The sequence below is a fragment of the Neofelis nebulosa genome, chromosome 12 (assembly GCF_028018385.1).
Source record: "Neofelis nebulosa isolate mNeoNeb1 chromosome 12, mNeoNeb1.pri, whole genome shotgun sequence".
NCBI lineage: Eukaryota > Metazoa > Chordata > Mammalia > Carnivora > Felidae > Neofelis > Neofelis nebulosa.
In genome coordinates this window covers 84243613-84260897 of record NC_080793.1, presented here as the reverse complement: position 1 = coordinate 84260897, position 17285 = coordinate 84243613, and positions in this window count along the sequence as shown.

The following is a 17285-nucleotide window of genomic DNA, read 5'->3' as shown; positions in this document are numbered from 1 at the left end:
CTGATGTGGGGCTCAAACTCACGAGCCGTGAGATCATGACCTGAGCTGAAGTCAGTCACCCAACCGACTGAGCCACCAAGGCTCCCCACTAGCTTTGTCTTTCTAGCAGACTTTCTATTGTCCTCATGGCTTATACCCTTTGAAGAAGGGCATGGCTCTATTGGAGAGGCCCGTATGACAAGGAACTGAGGGCAGCTTGTGGCCAACAGTCAGGGAGAAACTGCATCCTGCCGACGATCATGGGAACTTGAAATCAAATCCTTGCCCAGCTGAGCCTTGAGATGACTATATCCTAAGTAACACCTACTTTGAGAGACCGCAAAGCTAAGGACCCAGCTTTGTCACACCCAGCTTCCTGCCCCACAGAAACTGTGAGATGATAAGCGTGTGTTGTTTTAAGTTGCTGAGTTTTGTGGCAATTTGTTAGGCAGCAATATATAACTAAGACAGCTCTTTGGGGACAGCCCTTTGTCTCAAAGGGGACAAGCGGGGTTAAGTGTTTACATGGTGTCTGCACACAGAACCCACCCCGTGAAGGTAGGCTATGATCACGCTCACTGTTTTTGTTAACATCATCAATACTGTAATTATTGGTGGTGAAATTGGGTAGGAAGGGGCAAGATCCAGGAGACAGCAGGAGGAGGAAAGGAGTCACTTACTTGATCGAAAATAAAGGGCACGATCTTGGGCTCAGAAGAGTTGAGGAGTTTCTCTGCGGGGAGGTGGGGCATCAACAAGAAAGACCAGGAGTATCTGTAGTTTGTGAAGAAAGTAGAGAGAAATAGAAAAAAGTCAATATGGAAACATGAAGCATGGCTGGGAACCATGTGTCTCCCTCACGGCGGTTGAGACGTCCTCCCGTAAGCTTTAGGTGGAAGTTATTTTTGTCTATTTGTGTTTACTATTATTAAAGATATAAATTATTAAATTATATATATAGAGAGAGAATCACAGTAATACATATATTTATATATATATAAAAAAACTGTGATTCTGCTTCAGTTCTGAACCACATGCATGACTGCTCTCTGAGCATTGTTCTCCTTTAATGCCTCAAAAATGGTGACGGTGAAATAGCACAGACACTGAGAGAAAGCACCCTGGTCTCCATCAGTCTGGAAGATGCAGAACCTCAAGCAGAAGGGAGGTTGTGATGACGGAAGAGAAAACACAGGCCGAATCCTCAGGGCTGGAGAGAATTTTTAAAAATCCAATAAAGAGCCCAATACCAAAACATCACCTGAAAGATTCAGTTTCAGGAGCTCTCTGAGCCTCTGGCTGGCTTCCTTATGCTCTGTCCTGTCTCCTAGGTCTGCTTTGACCTCCCAGGCCAATGTTCCTGATCTTGTCCACCTCGCCAATCACCCAGCACTAAGTGTGAGAAGGAGGGGCCAAAAATATCGACTCCATTTAAAGGGAGAGAGACTGAGACACAGATTTCTGAGTCACCCGAGTGGATACAGATGGCTTGGGACTGATGGGAAGAAGAATACACCAGAGGAATATGGGTAGAAGCCCATCTCTGTTAGAGAGATGTTCTGGGACCCAGTAGAAGCCAAGCCATAGTCCTCCTGTCCCGAGTCCCCTTCAAGAGATCCATCCAGGGAGCGCCTGGGTGGCTCAGCCAGTTACGCGTCTGACTCTTGATTTCGGCTCAGGTCATGATCTCATGGTTGTGGGATCGAGCCCTGTGTCAGGCTCCACGCTGAGCATAGAGCCTGCTTAAGATTCTCTCCCTCTCTCTCTCTCTCTTTCAAAAAGGAGATCCATCTAGAAAATGTCTTGCTTTTAAACCAGTTTATTTATTCATTATTATAATTCTTAAAAATTCACTCGTCAGCAAAAGCTCCTGACTTGGCAATAGACAGTAAGATGTTATTTGGCCCCCAGCCAAACCATCTTCAAACATAATCACTCTTTCAACACTGTTCCTTTGAGCATGACTGACCCATGAGCACTTCTGAACATTGAGTGCAGCTGAGGTCCAAGCGCTGTTTTGCCTCCCATGTCAGAGCCCCCTGAACCCTCACCCTTCTTTCGGACTCTCCTGTGTAATATGTAGATTTTGTGCAGCTTCTAACAGCTCTCTGCACTCCGGCCTTTGTTTATCGTGCACATGGGCCAGCGCCCTTCTCTCAAAAACGGGAAAATTGTATTGTTTTGGATGAGAGGCTAATGGGGACTTTGGAAGGAAGCTAGCTAATGGTGTGTAGGAGCTGTTGCACAGGAGGGGTCAAGAGCTGGGAGAGAGTGGCCAGATTTCAGAAGGTCACTTTGGTTTAGGAAGTGAAGCTTTGTGGGAGGGGGGAAAGGTGAGCATATGCGTAGCCAGCCATGTCAGCCCGGTCCGATTTCATGGTGGTGATTACTGAGTGATTTCTGGATTAGCCTTTCACACGTGCAGGTTCATTGAGCACTGGCCACTTCCTTCTCCTTGTTTTCTTTGCTTTTGAAACTTTTGCCCCACCTCTCTTTTTCCCCTCACTCACTCAGGAAGATTTACATGCAGACATTTTTAGATTGGCAGGAAACGACAGCTTCTCAGAAAATGTGTGGCACCGTGCGGTAAGGTGGTATTAGACCAAGGCACAAGGCTCGCATTCAACTTGGGATGGACCTAGTGAGCACGAAGGACAGACGATGCCCAGCAAGGCCAGGACCGGTGAGACCTGTGAGTTATTCGTTTAGGGTACAAAACTTCTGGGGTGCCAAAACACTTAGGAATCAAGATAAATCCTATTCTTGAACAGTATTTTAAAAACTCAAATTGACAAACTGTGACCCATGAGCTGGCCGCCTGTTTCTCTGAATGAAGTTTTGATGAGGAAATTGAGTCATGTCTATGGACCAAGGAAGAAGACAAATTGTGTTCTAGAAAGAGCTCAGCTTCCAACTTAATCCAGAAATAAGCCAGAAAAGATTTATTTTCTTTGTGGATCTGTGGAAAACTGAAAAGAGACCCTACTTCTGTGACCATTTTGAATCAGAGCAGAAGGCGAAGGCAGGGCAGAATTGGACGGCCTGCTTTTACACCAGTTGGCATGATGGTCAATTACTTGTAAATATAACGTGGGTTCTGTGTCCCACCTTACGAAATTCTCTTTCATGTTGATCTTCTCTTGAAAATTTTTTAATGTCTATTTATTTTGAGAGAGAGAGAGAGAGAAGAGACTGAGTATGAGCAGGGGAGGGGCAGAGAGAGAGGGAGACACAGAATCCGGAGCAGGCTCCAGGCTCTGAGCTGTCAGCACAGAGCCCTGTGCGGGGCTCAAACTCACGAACCGCGAGATCACGACCTGAGCCGAAGTCGGACGCTTAACCGACTGAGCCACCCAGATGCCCCGTGATCTTCTTTTGCAAACAGTGACAACCCAGCAGCCATGAGCATCCACGGTACTCTGATTATTGTCACTATGTACCATCCCACCAAATAACCCAACTATCTTGGGAGAAGTGGCTGATTCTGGGGCTCAGGCAGAAGCTCCAGGAGATGTAATATTAAAGTGGAAAGCAAGGAAGTGAACGAACACTCCAAGAGTTATGCCTAATGGGTATGGGAGCACCCCTGAAGAGGTCTCTGCTAGCTCAGGGTTTCTTATCCTCAGCACTATTAACATTTGGAGCCAAAAAATCCTCTGCAACAGGGACTCTTCTGTGCATCGTGCAGTGTTTAGTGGTAACCCTATCCACTAGATATCCAGTCACGGAAATCAGCAATATCTACAGACACTGCTAAATGTCCCCTGGGGATCAAAACTGCCCCTGGCTGAGAACGATTGCACTAGCCCAAGATGGGACGATCTGAGCACCAAAATTTCAGAAACGGAAGTAAATAGAAACACAATACATAAAAATCCACAAGTTTATAATATCTCTTCAGTACTAAACAACAATCATCTCTGATTTTTGTTATGTCGTCCTATCTATTCTCTTTGTTCCTTCCCTTTCAAACTCTTTAGATAGATGTGGGAGCTTCTGGAAATTTCTTTATCCCTGCCTTGTGTTCTGGAAGCGTCCCTTAGCCAAATGTTCCAGCTCATTAATTTAATATTCATCTGTGCCCATTTAGATACTCAGCTCAATTTTTAAGGAATGGTGATTATATTTTTAATAATCCAGAAGTCTGATTATCTCTTTCACATGGCTGCTTTTCTGTTTTATGGCTGCAATAATCATTCCAGCGAATAAAGTGCTGATGATCGGGGCCAGCTTTTAGGGTGTGCCGGTAGATGATCTTGGTGTGGGAGGTTCTTCTCTACAGCATATGAGATCTGGAAACCTCTCATATCAGAAGCATCTGGTGCTTTCCTCTTCTTGTCACCTCTTCCCACCCTGTTCCTATTGTTGTATATGTAGATTTATCAAGTTCTACTCTATGTCCAGAGTCAGCCCTTCTGATAGGCTAGCCCCCAGGTTCTCTTCCTTCCTTCCTTTCCTTCCTTTCCTTTCTTAAAAAAATTTTTTTTTCTATTTATTTATTTTTTGAGAGACATAGAGAGACAGAGCACAAGTTGGGGAGGGGCACGGAGAGAAGGAGACACAGAATCCAAAGCAGGCTCCAGGCTCCGAGCTGTCAGCACAGAGCCCGGCGTGGGGCTCGAACTCACAAACCGTGAGGTCATGACCTGAACCGAAGTTGGACGCTTAACCGACTGAGCCACCCAGGTGCCCCGTTTCCTTACTTTTTTAGAGAGAGAATGCACAGGCAGGGGAGAAGGGCAGAGGGAGAGAGAGAGAGAGAATGAGAGAGAGAGAGAGAATGAGAGAGAGAGAGAGAGAGAGAGAGAGAGAGAGAGAGAGAATCCCAAGCAGGCTCCACACTCAGCTTGAAACCTAACATGGAGCTTGACCCCATGATCCTGGGATGGTGAACTGAGCTAAAATCGAGAGTCACTCAACCAACTGAACCACCCAGGCACCCCCAGGCTCACTGTCTAAAACAGTTACAAGGCTTTAACGTGGAAGCAAACACCCCTGTTGTCAGAACATCAGCATATGAAGGACATGGGCAGATCATGACCAGCTCCTGAGTTCATAATGCAATATTTTAATTTACTGACCAGATTATGATTGACAAGGACTCGCCCTACATGCTACAGGTTAACCTTGATCTTGAAGTTCCTCCAGTTAGTGTACAAATAGCTCTTACCTTTGCAGTATCCTTTGACTGGCTTTTTAAAAAGTTTTTATTACTCTGTCAATCCAATTTTCTTCATTTCATTTTCTAGGAAATCCTCACATTTTCTGATCTTCCATTCTAACTTTTCTTGTGTGATGTTTCAGTAGAATTTGGGGAGGGACAAAAAGCATACAGATGTTCTCAGCCTGCCAATCTGCCCCTAACGTTTTTTGGAGTATACGATGACACGAGTGGGCATTATTTACACAATTAGGATAAAACCATATATGTGATTTTGTATTTCACTGTCTTCACTAGAACAACATGTGCTTTTTGAAAACATTATTTTTATGATTGCACACTCAAGGATGAGCCTTTACAGACCATCCAGTTGGAGTATAATTACTAATTTTCTTTTATTTCTTCAGCACTGAATAATAAGGTCCTTGAGGACAGAGAAATATGTTATCCTGAAGACTAAAATGTGTGCCATGTGGCAGCTTGATAAGTTCTCCTGACTCACTCTGATTTTTTTTTTTTCAGCTGAGTAATCAGAATCAAGGCAAAGACTTGGGATAGGAGATGGAGGGGCACGCAGGAAAGAAGGTTCATTTGGGAGCAGAGAAGACCAATATAGGCATTCCTGTCTTCTGACTTGATTTCCCCTCTTCTACTTTTTGGTGCTATTGCAGAAGTGGATCCTTAGTCGGGCTGGGAAATACGGATGTTCAGATTTTCCTTCCTCTTATTAAAGCCCTAGAAATAGGAAGGTGCCCTTGGCACACCATGTTTCTTTTGGCACACGTCAAAATACGTATAAAGTATTTCAGAGGGTATGTGTTTCTACATTACAGGTGTATGAAAAAGTCTAAAGATGGTGTTCATCTACCCAGGTTGCTATTTACTGCCTCAGAAGGATGAGTCATTCTCTGTTTACACTGAGGGACTGAAGTTATGTCCGTTTGCAGCCAGCAGTGTAACCAAGTCGTGAAGATGCCATGACAGTAACTGTAAGCTATCCTGGGATTGTGACATGCACAGTGTTAGAAACCTTTATTTCAGTGTATTGGGATGAATAGTTCAGTACGCTTGACCAAGTGTTGGAAATCAAGATTAAAAAGCAAAAGGCAACAATTACTCTGGGTTCATCATCAAACCCAAGATGATTTTTCAAATTTTATAAATATAACTGAGATTCTTAAAAGCAGATGATTCCCATTTCCTATCCACACGCACATACACACACACACACACACACACACAACCTGGAAAACAAATCCAGGGTCTTATTTTTTTTCCTCTTTCTTTTTGTCAGTGCCTCTGTTTCTTTAAAATGAGTCACTGGTGTGTAGCACAGGGGAAAAATGAATAATTCCTTAAAAATAGTCCTATTTTCCAATGAGAAGCTGAGATTTAGACATAAATTACTATCTCAAAACATAGAGTAGTCTCACAGGCTTTTAAAAACAGTCAATAAGGGCCCAAATTTGTTCCTATTTTGAAAGATGTATGGAAGAAGGATGGAAGGGACATTTTGCCACTGACCTGCAGGACGGGAATAATTCAGTTGAAATTGATATCTGTATGATTTCTCACATTTCTCGCTTTTCACATGGCCTGACTTGAAAAACTTATCTAAAAAAACTGTCATTATCACGTATTGAGTTCCGTGTGCCAGGTACCATTGGTTTGCTTTCTTTAATTCTCACAACACTGCGAGATAAATATAAGCTCCAACTGGGACTGGAGGATGCTGAGTTCTAGGAGGACCAGCGACCGAGGTCACTTACAGCCAGTCGGCAAACCGACGGCTAACTATCCAGTCTTCATCTGACCTCGTGGTGCCTCCCTTGACAGCTGACCTTAAGGCTGGCAATTTTACTTGATTAGCTTACAACAGATAAAATTACTAATTGCTGTTTCCAGTGGATGTAACAAAATTATAGACTTGCAGTATTTCTTGATCACCTACCGTTTACAAATATCTCACTCGGGACGGGCTAGGCTTTGCTTCAGAGCAACCAACCCTAGACGTCAGTGAGTTTAAATAACAAAAGTGCATTTGTTCGTTCACTCAACACATCCATCATGGGTCAGCTGGGGCTGTAAGTTGATATTACCCCAGCTGAGGGAGGAGCTATTGTCCAGAACATTAATAGTCACAATGGCCAAGAGAAAAGACCACACTGATTGTGATTAGAATTTCGGCCCAGAAGCGTCACGCACCATTTTACGTACGATTCATTGGTGGTGATTGGCTACATGTCCCTAATCAACCACAGGGGTCCAAGAAGCGCAAACCGGTCAGGCCCAGAAGATTCTAATCAGCAGAAATATTTGGTGAGCAACACTAACTGTGTCTTACCAGGCACGCAGCTAGGTGCTGGGGGGAACACAAAACATAAGATGTGGTCTTTGTTCTTAGAGAGCTTACCGTTGAGGCATGGGGGGGGGGGGGCGGGGGGGGAAGGAACCGTAATGCAGAGAAGCATAAGGGCCAGAGTAGTTGGAGCATCATATTAGAGGAATACAGAGGAAAGAGTTCATTTTTCATCGATTTAATTTCACCGTTAATTTTAAATGGCAAGAGCCCAGAAGCCTTTGTAGAGAAGAATACAGATGAGTTTCATAATTTGAAGGATTGCAGGATTTTAGGGAGAAAACTACCGCCACCAAGGGAACCTCGGGAAAGGGGTGGGTGTGTTCAAGCAAAGATGGGTATACTGGCGGGAAAGCGAGGCCGGTGGGTAAGACAAGCGATGAAATCAAAGAAAGGAAAAGCCATTTGGAGGCAGATCTCGGAAGTGTCCGTGCCATATAAGGAAAGAGTGCCTTTGCATTGAAGCTGCTGTATCTTATCAGAACTCTGTCGAGGACATTTCGGACGAATCCATGTTGTCTCACATGCATTACTATCGTGACACAGTCACCATTCTTAGAAGGGTACGTTCTCGTACCCGTTTGAGTCAAATCACAAGATCATCAGAGCAGAGCCCCTGGTACGTAACAGGTGCCCAATAACTGGACGGATGAATGAGTAGGAAGAAACCTGAGAAAGACATTCCGCGTGCATCCTTTGAGAGCTGGTCAACTACTGAGTGTCCGCACTTAATTTTGTTTTTTTTAAAAAAAATTTTTTTTCAACGTTTTTTATTTTATTTTTGGGACAGAGAGGGACAGAGCATGAACGGGGGAGGGGCAGAGAGAGAGGGAGACACAGAATCGGAAACAGGCTCCAGGCTCCGAGCCATCAGCCCAGAGCCCCACGCGGGGCTCGAACTCACGGACCGCGAGATCGTGACCTGGCTGAAGTCGGACGCTTAACCGACTGCGCCACCCAGGCGCCCCAATTTTGTTTTTTTTTTTTTAAAGAAAGAACAAAAATTCCTGAATAGAGCCACTTGCGTGAAGCCTCTGTAAGATGTCCTCCATTTCTGCACGTTTAATGCGTTCCCTGTCTTCCTTTCTTCATCCGCAGGTTATGTTAATTCTTAACGTTACCTTTTAGGTTCGATCCTCCAATTCTGTAACCAAATTTGTCTTTTCTCCGAAATTTTTCTAGGCTCTCTGGCGTCTCAGAATCTCACAGCCTCCAGCTCTGGACGGAACTTGCTACACGAGACGCTTCCCGCTGTAGACTCAGCGAAAGGAGCTCTACTAAGAAATAAACCAAATTTAAAAAACAAACAACCCCCTCCAACCCTGCCTAGGGCTGTTAAAGAATACAGAACGTTCCAGCAGCCAAGTGGCATTGTCAGCGGTGGGCTAGGATTTTACACCTCGTAGGAACAGAATGGGGATGGGGGTGGGGGGAGGTGCGGGGATCTGAGGGAATAATATTAATGGCTTGAGTTGGTCCCAGATGGAAGCTCACTGTGTTTATACCAAAACGCTGCTCTGCTTCCTTAAGCGGAAGATAGAGGCTCTGTTGAGTCGTTTAAGCAAAACCTTGCAAAGCACGCGTGGCCGTCTGGGATTTGCGGCAGAAGAACAAGCCAGTGGGAGAAGGAAGGGAGACAGAGCCAGGCCACGGGATGCAATGTGGTAGACAGTATGAGCGTCTCCGGGTGTCTCAGCGCTTCCCAAACTGCTGGTCCGGGTAAGCCACCTGAATTCTCCAGAACGTGCAGGTCCTCATAAGGCAGGTCTGGGGCGGGGCTTGCAATTCTTCATCTCTAACAAGCTCCCAGGTGACGCCAATGTTGCTGGCCCCTGAACCACACTTTAAGTAGCAAGGAGTCAGGGTAACTGCTTCACCTATCCTCTTCCTTGGTCGAGTCCTAAAGGTCAGGTGCTTACCTGCACGGGGTTCAGCGAGAGTAACTCCCGCTGGGTCCCACCGGGCGAGCATGTTAATCAGCCCAAGCCCATCATGGTAATTCTACTCCCTTTGCCAGTGATTGGCTTGGGACGGGCCATGTGACCCATCTTGGTCAAGGAGATAAAAGGAAAACCGTCGGGGGTGGGGAGAAAGACATGTTTTGAAAGGCCTTTTTTTTTTCTTTTCTCCTCTCTTCTCTCTTCTCTCTTCTCTCTTCTCTCTTCTCTCTTCTCTCTTCTCTCTTCTCTCTTCTCTCTTCTCTCTTCTCTCTTCTCTCTTCTCTCTTCTCTCTTCTCTCTTCTCTCTTCTCCTCTCTTCTCTCTTCTCTGATAAAGCTTCCCAGGATGGCGGTTTGCCACTTCCTGGTTTTGGAGCTTCCCCGGTGAGGATGGGATTCTTGGAGCTTCTGTGCTTAGTCTACAAGTTTAAGGAGAGATCTCCCTGGCCCCTTCCCCCTACCTCTCCGTTAGATCCTGTCTTTGTCCGCACCTACCCTCGTTGAGTCTTCAACAATAGAATCCCATGGGGAGCTATTTTGGACCCCTTTTCATCTCTCATTCTCCGCGTTAGAGTTTTCAAACTGTGGGTAGCAACTCACCGGCAGGTCATGAAATCACCCACAGCAGGTTGCGCCCAGCACCGGGAGAAAGAACAGAGGATCCCTGAACGTTCCCCGTGGTAGAGGTAAGATTTGGTCAGGTTCATTGTCGTTGGTGACGTATGCGGGATAGAAAACGTATTTCTTATTCTAGGGCCTCCTCGAACTTTGAGAACCACAGGTTTTTGCACTCTCGTTCATTGCTAGGATTCTCAAGCCTCTATCTCTACTTCCGTTTCTACCTGCATGTCTTTCTCGGTTCCAAACCTCTGTCTTTACCCACCCGTTCACCATGTGCACTCGGAAAGCTCAGCAATCCACATCGCGAGCTCAGCTCAGCATTATCCCTTTCAGGCCTGCACCGTGCTCCCTCACCACCCACTCCACCCCTCCTCCTCGCTGCTCGTGTGTTAGGAAAGGGCACTGCCATCACCCCCGCCTCGTCCAACTGAATCCTGGGAGTCCTTCTTGGCCCTTCACACCCAACATACTCCCTTTACGAACTTGGTTTATTTCACTCCCGTGCCTCTTTCAACAAGGTCTCTTTCAGATACCTTTCGCCTCTCCCCATGAGTGCCACCCTTCTGATCCCAAGCACTGTCTTCTTGCTTCCTAACTCAACCTCTCCACGTCTTCTCTCACCCCTTGGCAATCCGTTCTCATGCTGCGGCCAGAGGGACCAACTAACCGTGGCACCTCCCTATGAAATCGAAGGGTGAAGCCACTAATCAATAAACTGGCTGGGAAGGAAGTCCATAACTGGTTTCTCACCATCTCTTCTGTCTGATCCTCACACGTGCCATCTGGGGCTCTCGCAGCCTTTCGAATGTTCTGTATTGCCTCACGTTTGGACCCCTGGAGGTTCTCTTCCTCCCAGGAGCTCTCTTTTGCCATCACCTCTTAATGCATCAAACCTTCCTTGCTTGTTGAAATCTCAGATGGCTGTAAACTCTTCAGGAAAGCCTTCCTTGGCTCCTGAATAAGAATGGGTCATTCCAGCATAAAGCACAGCGTAATTGGGATTATTTACTCATCGTGAAGTCTTTTTCCCTATAAGACTATATACACTTGATCCAGGCAAGGACCGCATCTGCTCTGTCTCTGCCCTGGAACCATAGCACAAAGCCCAGGGGCTGATACATGGTAGTGGTTCTTTCCTTTTTAAATAGATCAAAGTGTTTAAGACCTTTCTTGGATTAATTATGACGACCAGTTGTGAATCATTTTTACAGAGCAGCCAATGGCCTGAAAGTGGTATGTGGCCAGTTGAAACATCCTGGGAGGTTTACACTTGGGTTTTTTGTGTTTTTAGTTTATCTTGAGAGAGAGCAAGAACATGAGCAGGGGAAGGGCAGAGAGACCGGGAGAGAGAAAATCCTAAGCAGGCTCCGTACTGTCAGCACATAGCCCAATGCAGGGCTCCAACCATGAGATGATGACCTGAGCCGAAATCAAGAGTCGGTCACTTAACCGACCGAGCCACCCAGGCGCCTCTATTTAATATTCCAAATAAGGGCATTTACGCCAGCTGAAGGTCAGGTGTGTAACAGAAGCCTATATAGTCACTGCGAGTGTGATTTTTTGCTGCTTGCCAGACGGGAAGATGCTGGCTAACCCGATATCTATGATGGCTGGCTCCCACGTTGACCTGTCTGTATTAATCAGAACTCCCATGCAAAGATGTGACTTAGTGACACCTAACGGAGTGTGGTTCTCTCTCGCTTACACTGCCACGGGTCATTTTTCTGTCCCTTGCACCCTCCTGTCAATGCCAGGCCTACAAACAAGTCAGGCCCCTGACTTCTGATCAGCCTCAACTATTTTCCAGGCCGTTCAATACATTCTGCCTCCGCATGTCCCCAGGGGATACTCCGGTAATCACCTTGGCCTTGCTTTGAAGTTGAAAGTTAAAACGCGTTTTCTCCGGTTGCTTTTAAGTAATATAGTTAAATATTACAGTGTGGTTGACCCCTGCCTCCCCACAACTCCCTTTGACGTGATTCCAACTTGTGCTGACCGGCCTGCTGACCAGAAAAACATGGTTGAGCTGAAGAAGGAGCTGGCGGGGGGGAAAAGGGACCTGTTACACTTTAATAAAAAAGCAATGTCATGTTCCCAGAAGACTGGGGACGGGCCCCGGAGGTTCACGTACCGCGTCCTGCGGAAACTACAAAGGCCAAAGCTCCCACGGGCCCATCTCGTTTTCAGCAACCAATGCAGCAGTCAGAGGAAGTGGGGACCCTGCCCCGTGCAGGTGCAGAGTTAGGGTGTCAGGGAGGGGTCAAGTCTGGCATCCCCTCACTCCCCCGACCACGAGCTCAGACTGCGGCCGCATCTCCAGCACTGGACGCCCCAGTTGTGCTCGAGAAGAGGGAGCACGGGGCCATCTGGCTGCCATTCTGTGCTGCCAGCCTGAGGGGGATGTGAAACCGGCCCTCATTCCTACGTGAGGCCATGGGGAGGTCTCGGCTGGCGGAGAAGTTCAAGTTGTTTGCAAATCGAGGCCTTAGCAGTGTGTTCCGTGCTCCGTCCATGTCAGCTGTGGGGAGACAGAAAAGGCTGAGGTGGCTGCTGCGTCATTTTGGCTTTGGCGAACGATCCTGCCTACGGTTTGTGACGAAACTCCAGGAGGGTCCTTTGACTCTTAATGACCATTTGGTTTCAGGGGACTACGTAATTGACCTCCACTTAATATTTCACATAGTCTCTTACTGCCCCTGTCTTTGTCCTTGATTTGACTCTCTTTCCTTCCAGTTGTGTATTTCTTGGTGAGAGGAATGGTTTCCATTATTTCCGCAGGCTTCCTGTAGGAGTGCTGTGCTCTATATGTCAGACTAAAGCAGCCTTGACTTACTTAGGTCCAGGTCCCTAGGGCCAGACGTTGAGACAGCTGCACGCAGCAGGTTTTTGGAGAGTACCCTGGAAGGGAACGCAGAAGGCAGCGTTCGGCAGGGGAGAAGCTGACCCACAGCAGGAGGGTAGGGAGGGTGTGGAGAGGGGGGGTACACAGGGCTGCAACCCAGAGGCTTTAGCCAAGCTCCTAGGGAGCCCTGGAGCTGAACAGCCCTTTGGAGGTGCCTACATGGGAGCCAGAAGCCAGGTTGGGAAGGGGACTATTCGTGCCCCAGGAAGTTGCCTTCATTGGAGACGGGGCTTCTGGGGCACAGGTGCCATGGGGAACTGCCCATCGGTGACCTTGGTGCCTGCCTGCTATAAGGCTCAATCTGGTCTTCTGACACGTGTGTTGGTTTTTCCCCCCACAAAAACTTGGGAGAAGAAGTAAATTTCACAGAGGAGTCCAGACCCTCGGCTTCTCTTGAAAAATGAGAATAACGAGTGGACCAGTCAGAATCCAGTCAGGAAAAGAAAATCCACACTGTGTGTTGCAACAGCGATTTAATAGGAGGACGATCAAGGGAGGACAAGGGGACCCTGAGATGACCCATATGCATTGACTGCAAGAAGGAGCCTCCGCTCCTGGAGTTGGGGGAATGAGGGGCATAATGAGGGGGTATAAACCCAGGGGTTCAAAGTAGGAGGTCTGGCAGCTGTCGGTACCTGGCAGGGGCAGGGTGGGCGGTGGGGGGGGGGGCAGCCAGGCTGGGTCTGCAGTGGGAAGGAGAGCTGGCTTCTGACACCCACTGCTGCTGGGGTGAAGGCCACTGTTGGGGTGAGGCAGGTGTTCCAAGGAGCCAGCAGGAGGCTGAGAGAGCCTGGTGCCCACCTCCCGCCGCCTGGCTCCCTCTGGTGCCCCCTACTGGCAGCATCTAACAGGAAGGCGGTTGACAATGGAGCTCGGCCCCCAGCACCATTCAGCACGATGCAGAAGAATAGGTAATAAGTTCCTAACCACCACATCTGGCAATTGGGCATCCCCGGTCCGGCGCGGTACCAACCGAGGAGGTGCACCTGCATCCCCTTCTTTAAAAGGGACGGGTACCTCCATTCCCACTGGCCAGGGTGTTGCTCACTGGCCTTCCCAGGCAGGTCCCGGTGGGCATCTGTTAGCCATCCTTGTATGAGAAAACTGTTACCCCAGCTCTGAAAGATCCAAAGCCTTTTTTGAGGAGGGATCCAGGAAGGAGCGTGAGATTGAATGCTGAAAGCTTTAACCGCCTCCTGTACCCCTTGATGGTGTTGTTGGTCCTGGGACCAGATTTCTCCTCTGTCTCCCCGCCCAGCCCCCAGGCACCCTCACCCAGCCCCTCTTGATGGGAGAGGGGTGTGGGCTTCCCGGTCCTGGTTTTTCTGGAACCCATTGCATCACTTAGTCCTTTGAACCTGTCACTCCTGCTCCTGGTTCGTTCTCAGCGTCTTTTTCCTTTGGCGAGGGGGCTGTAAAGGCCAGGCCCTCTTCTCCCTCCGGAATCGAGGGAATTGTGATTCCCTGGGGACCAAAGGCTCCGCTGCAACTATTTGCCCTTGGTGTGGATTTATTTTGGTGAGAAATGATGTAATCAGGGCTTGGCAAAAAAAAAAAAAAAAAAAAAAAAAAAAAAGGCTACAACTTTCCTAGCAAATTCGTACATAGCTCTGAAACCAATACTTGATTTGCAAATGAAGGTCCTGGAGCCCAGAGCCTGGGAATAAGGGTTGTAGGTTTTCAGCGCCTGGCAACTTGAAGAGCCTGGAACGGCTGGTTCCCCCAGTGGGGCTGGAGGGACCCGCGTCGGGCTGCCTGTCGCTGCTCACGGGCCATGGAGGCTCAGAGTCTTGACCTGTGTGACCCGAGCGGGAGTGGATTCCGTGGTCCCTTATTTGCCTCCAGTTTTCAGATACTCACCTGTGAAGTTTCCTTTGCACCTTCACACCTACTTAGGACTCCCACTGGCTGAGCACGTTCCTCCTGGCAGCCTTCCACATGTCCTTACTTTGTCACTGCCGAATGGGAATTGTCACCCCACCCCCAGCCTGCCTCAGTTCAGCTGAAGCAAGAACACAAGAGACCCTCTCTGTGCGTGCTTTGTATCAAGCACAGGCCTAAGGTCTGTTAGGACCTGACTTTTTCTGCTTCCCAAGAAGTGACCATTGACCCTCATGATGGGAGTGCCTACTATGTACCAGATTTCACGTACGTTATGTCTACATCTCTGAGGTTGTTCCTGTTTTCAGATACAAAACTGAGGCTCAGGGTGGTCGGGTGACCCAGGTCAAGGAAGGGACCAGACTCCAGTCTGGAGTCGGACTCGAGAGAACATAATAAAGTTACATTTCAAGGTCTTTCATTCGTGAGGATTACATTGAGGAGAATGACTCACTCTGGCCCCACTCCATGTTTGAAGTTTGATTTTTTTGTTTTGTTTTGTCGTGATGTTTTGGTTTTGACCTATTTTTTAACACCTCTGTCACACCTGCTTCTTTTCTCTCCCCACTTCCTTTCTTCCTTCCCCAAAGAGCAAAGCTTTGACGTTGGCAGGCAAGAGAATTAGGCTGGAAGCTCATGACGTTGTCTTCCAATTGTCTATATTTTCATAGTTACTTCCTATTTATGGTAAGTGACGCTGATCTTCCACTTACGGTTAGAGACCTGGTTTCCTTTCCGAATAGACGTAAGTTAAAAAAAAAAAAAATCTGCCTTCAATTTAAAAAATGATTCACTACCTGATGACTGAGGTGGTACTTGGTTGTAGCAAGTGTCACGAGGGCATGACCTTGGACCTTTCTGAATGTCTCAGGGCCTCTGTTCTCCCAGAATGAGAACGGGACCCGGTTGCCAAGGCAGCTGTGAGGATTCACAACCCACGTCGAGGGCTTTAAGGCAGTACCTGGGCCACAGTGGGCACGACTGAAGAGCTACACGTGCCCGACGTGTAGAGAAGATAGCCATTTGCTACTTGTGTGGCTCCTGGCGCAAAGCACGCTGGGAAAGGCATGACCGGCAGGGGCGCCTCACTTCCAAAAGATATTTACTGATAAAAGCTGTGCCCCGTTTCCCACCGTTCTGTAAACTTGCGGAGTTGGGGGGAAATTTTCCTGGCACTTATGGTTATTAGCATGCTATTTTTCTTCTCTAATATTCAAATTTTGTGTTTATTACTATCAGGAGCCTACAGCTTTTGAAGTATTTTATTTTTAACACCCATCCCAGGCTGCTGCGGTCTCCATATACCCACAGGACATCGAGAACAGTAGTCAAATGTTGGAGACGGCTTCAGTAATCATTTACCAAGTACAAAGCTCATTAAGAAAAGTCCAGGGACTTGGAGAGCACTATTTTACTCACAGGGGGCATGATAATGATGAGGGAAGACCTGAGTGTCTTCTAGAACACCCAAATGTCTGGAAATACAAAGTAAAATCTATGGGGAGAGGTGAACCTTTTAAAAGAGCTTCTGGGACGTATTTTAGTGCTAAGGAGTTTCTTTTTTTTTTTTTTAAATTTTTTTTTTTCAACGTTTTTTATTTATTTTTGGGACAGAGAGAGACAGAGCATGAACGGGGGAGGGGCAGAGAGAGAGGGAGACACAGAATCGGAAACAGGCTCCAGGCTCCGAGCCATCAGCCTAGAGCCTGACGCGGGGCTCGAACTCACGGACCGCAAGATCGTGACCTGGCTGAAGTCGGACGCTTAACCGACTGCGCCACCCAGGCGCCCCAGTGCTAAGGAGTTTCAACAGGAGTTAACTTTCAACAGCCCGCCGTGTCATTTTGGAGATGAAAGGCTGGTGTGGTGCGTGGGTCACAGGAGATTGAAACAAAGCTTATCTGGGCTCTCAGGTGTGAACCTTTGGTAGTCAAAGCAACAGTTAAGTCCTCAGCTAGCAAGTAAAGGAGCATCTTGCATGATATTTCACAGACAGGCATTCCATAAAGACAAGCGTATACAGAGACCTCATAGTATTTCTATTAGGTAATGATTGGAGACAGTAGAGTTACTTCGGACAGCATGGTCTCCTGACCAGTATAGGCAGCTTTACCCGGGAAGAGAGTCGGGCCCCACCCCAGAACTACTGAATCAGGAATGCTGGGAAAGGTCCCGGAGATTTGTGTTTTAACAAGCCTTCAGGTGATTCTGATGCATACTTCAATGGAGAAACACCAGTTCAGAGGAAAGGCAGTTTGTATTTAATGCACTACACCTGTCTTGAAATAGTTGTGCCATAGGCCGGTCATAGACGTACGTAAACACAGACTGGGCATTAGCTCCTTTATATTTCTTGGCTTTGCGTCCCGAGGAAAATAAATACAGTCATCTTCTAGATTAAAGGAGGACAGCTTTGCCACAGTGACTCAGTTCTCTAGGGCAG